The sequence below is a fragment of the Calidris pugnax genome, unplaced genomic scaffold, assembly GCF_001431845.1.
Source record: "Calidris pugnax isolate Ruff unplaced genomic scaffold, ASM143184v1 scaffold407, whole genome shotgun sequence".
NCBI lineage: Eukaryota > Metazoa > Chordata > Aves > Charadriiformes > Scolopacidae > Calidris > Calidris pugnax.
Window position 1 is genome coordinate 357,700 of NW_015091179.1, and position 3,412 is coordinate 361,111.

Here is a 3,412-nt window from a genome sequence, read left to right on the forward strand (position 1 = left end):
CTTATTAGGTGCTGGCTGGGGGGGCTGAAGTCACACGGGTTGGTTTTTTTGGGGGAGGGACGGGGACAGGGACACGAGTTAAGGAGCTTAAGGATCTTTGAAGCTGGAGCCGGGGAGGGGGGGCGGGGGGGCTCAGCCCCAGCAGCAGCCGGTCCCAGCGGGTGGGGGGGCTCTGCCGCAGCCCCCTACTGCCCCAGCCAGAGAAATCCTCTTAGGGGGGGCTCAGCCCCACATCCCCATCCCCCAGAGCATGGAAGAGGGGACCGTAGTGTGTGTCCCCCACCTTCAGAGGGTCCGAGGAGCAGCATGGGGGGACAGCACAAACCCCCCCAACCCACACCAGGGTGGGGACCGATGGCACTGGCTGTCCCAGCACGTCCCCAGAGCTGGCTGTCCCCGAGCCCTTGGCCCTGCCTGCATATCCTCCCCCCCGCCCAGTGTGTGTCCCCCCCATGTTTATCCCATCCCGCTGTCGCCGAGCGGTGCCCACAGCTGCAGCAGCTTAGGAGGGCGCCGGGGCGGCCCTCGGGGACACGGTCCCCTGGCCGGGCTCCTCTCCAGCCATCTGCCACCCCCAGCCCTGGATCAAAGGTGCCGACGTCCCCCCGGCCGCCAGCCGAGATGCCAGGGGGGCAGGAGGGGAAACTGAGGCAGGAGGCGGGGAGGAGCACGGTCACGCAGAGGGCTGGCAGCAGGGCCAACAGGAGACTCCGCCGCTTGATTTATTCTTTTTAAAGTGATTTTTTCCCCCCCCTCGCCTTCCCTGCAGGAACTGCCCTGCCTCTCACCCGGTCCCTCCCAGCCAGGGCTGCCCCCTGGCTGGATCTCTGCCGCAGCTTTTCCGAGAGGTGCCGGCATGGCTGTTCCCATCCCAGCAGGGTGGGGGGGGATGTGGGGGGGGCAGCGGCTCCCCCCTTTGAAGCCCCAAGGAGAGCTCTGACCCTGAGGGCTTCCCGCGGCGATGGGGGGCGAGAGCCCACCCTTCCTTCCCGCACGCTTTTCCCACGCCGGGCAGGGAGCGGGGACACGGAGGGATGAATCACCATCATCACCATCATCATCACCTCCTGCATCCTCACGGGGAAAGCACGGGCCGGGACGTCAAACCCCGGTGCCTGAGCCCCCCGGTACGGAGGAAGGTCCGGAGGAGAGGGGGCCGCAGGATGTGTACGGGAGAAGAGGAGGGGGGGGAACTGTTAAGCAAGGAGATGATTAAAAATATCCACCCTATTTCTGGCCAGCACCAGGCTGGGATCTGGGAAGAGCTGTTGGCAAAAGGGAGCGGAGCCGGAGCCGCTCCCAGCACTGTTCTTTCCGTGCTGGTCACCTTCCTCCTGCCGACGCACGGACAGGAAAGCCTTGAGAGGGAGGACAGACGGACAGGGACCCATGGGGGTCACGGGGGACCAGGGGGTGACCCTGTCCAGCCCATCACCCTGCACTTGTGGGGGGGTTGGGGGAAAGAAGGTCGGCTCCAATCCCTTTCCTATTGCTTCGTTAATTTATATATATATATTATATTTTTTTAAAGCACTCAGAGACGATGGGGCTCCGTGGAGGATGACGCAGGCCCTGGGGAGCTGCGACAAACCTCCGGCGCGCGATAACAAGCAAAGGCAAACAAACCCAGAGACGCTCCCGGGGCTGGCGGGGCTCCAGGCAGCGCGGCCGAGGCGAGGCGCCGGGGGGGGACGGACAGACGGACGGACACACAGGGACATGGCAGCTCCCACCAGCATATCTCCTTCCCCACCTTGGTCCCACCAGGCAGCACCTTGGCACGGGGATGCTTCAGGCAGAGGGATGCTGGTGGTGGGGACCCCGCACCCCCAGCCGCATCCCCCCGGCCGTGCCCGCACCCACGGCGTCCCCCCGCAGCACCACAGCTGTGTCCCCACTGGCAGAGCCCACCCCAGCTCATCACACCAGTGTCCCACAGCCCATCTCCCATCACGCCCAGCTCCTGGTCAGCTGCCCTAGGGGATTTGGGGCTGGGGATTTGGGTATACCAGCCCTGGCTCCCCAGAAGCAAGGGGAGGGGGTGGGCTGGGTAGGAAACGCTGCTGCCACCCCACATCTCACAGCCCCACACTTCAAGGGGGGCAGATTATCATCCAGGGAAAGCTCCTAGTGGCAGCTCAGCACGCAGCTCCCGGCTGGCCCTCGAGGAAGACCCCGGGATAATTCTCTGCTGCCACTGCCTGCAGGAGTACGGGCAGGGAAAGGGCGAGTGGCTCCTTCCCAGTCCTGGTGTGCTCGGATCTGGCACGCTGCCGGCATTTCTTCTCCATGTGCAAGTGTGAACCAGCCCTTTTCCCACCACAAACCCCCCTCTCTGGGCAACGAGGGCAGGGGGAGCTTGCCAGGCCACCCCGGGCAGGAGGGAGGAAGACTGAGATCCCAACACAAGCACTTGGGTGACTCTCCTGGGTCTCCCCCCCCGGGGCATGGCCAGGGACCTCCGCTTCACCTAGCCAGGGCTAAAAAAACCACCCCCAAACCAGCCCCCACCCCGCTCACAGCAGGCCTGACCACGCTTATCCGGAATTAATCCCGGTCCCGGGGCACGCCGGCGGCTGTGGGACGGCCACAGGCGTTAACACACACCTCGCCAGGGCAGCAGGCGCCGGGTCCAGCCAGGGCTTTGCCGGACCCCCCCTCGCCATGGACACAAGGAAGGGATGCTCCAAGACGGGGCAAGAGGCACATCCCTGGGCGGGAAACAGCAGTGGCCAAAGTGCCCCAGTAGCCCCCCCAAAAACCACCTTTCAGAGAAGAAAACGGCATCTGCCGCCCCGGAAGGAACTGCTCGCTCCTTTCCAGCCTGGACTTGTCCCCTGCCTCTTCATACCAGCCATTTTTCCTGCCGAGAGGAGCCTCCAGCGCCAGCGGCTCCCCCTGCCCGTGCCACGCTTGCCCGTGCCCCCCTCCAGCCAGGCTCTGCGGGTCCGGAGCCGCCGTGCCCACCGTGGGCTCTGCCACCACAGCCCGGGCTCACGGGTTGGGGATGTGAGGGGAGGGCAAGGGCAGGGTGGGAGAGCTCTGCAGGGGTGTGGGGAGCACGGCCCCGGCTCTCCTCCCCCCAGGACCCCCAGGGGGAGGCAGACAGGAGGGCTCTGTGTCCCTGTCACCCTCCTGACACACGTCCCCAGGCTGGGATGCTTGTCCAAGCAAGCAGCCAGCCCCAGGGCAATGGCAGCACCAAATACACCGTTGCTGGGGGGGGCAAATTCCGCTCCTCCAGGTTTGCTGCATCCCCCCCCCCACCATCCCGCCCCCTCTCAGCATCCCCATAGCAGAGGAGAAGCTCCCGTGTTATTTTGGCCAACCTCTCTGCCAACACGCACCCCAAAACTGACTCCGGGGTGTCCCCCCCCCAGCTCCCAGAGCCCGCTGGGTGGGTGAGGCAGCC

At 65.5% G+C, this 3,412-nt stretch overlaps 1 protein-coding gene across 2 annotated transcripts in view; it reads right to left on the reverse strand.

Annotated features, from left to right (window-relative positions):
- The window catches only part of LOC106898285 (semaphorin-3F-like), a 23,570-nt gene that overhangs the window by 17,088 nt on the left and 3,070 nt on the right, over positions 1-3,412 (reverse strand). The gene's annotated exons all lie outside the window — the stretch shown is intronic.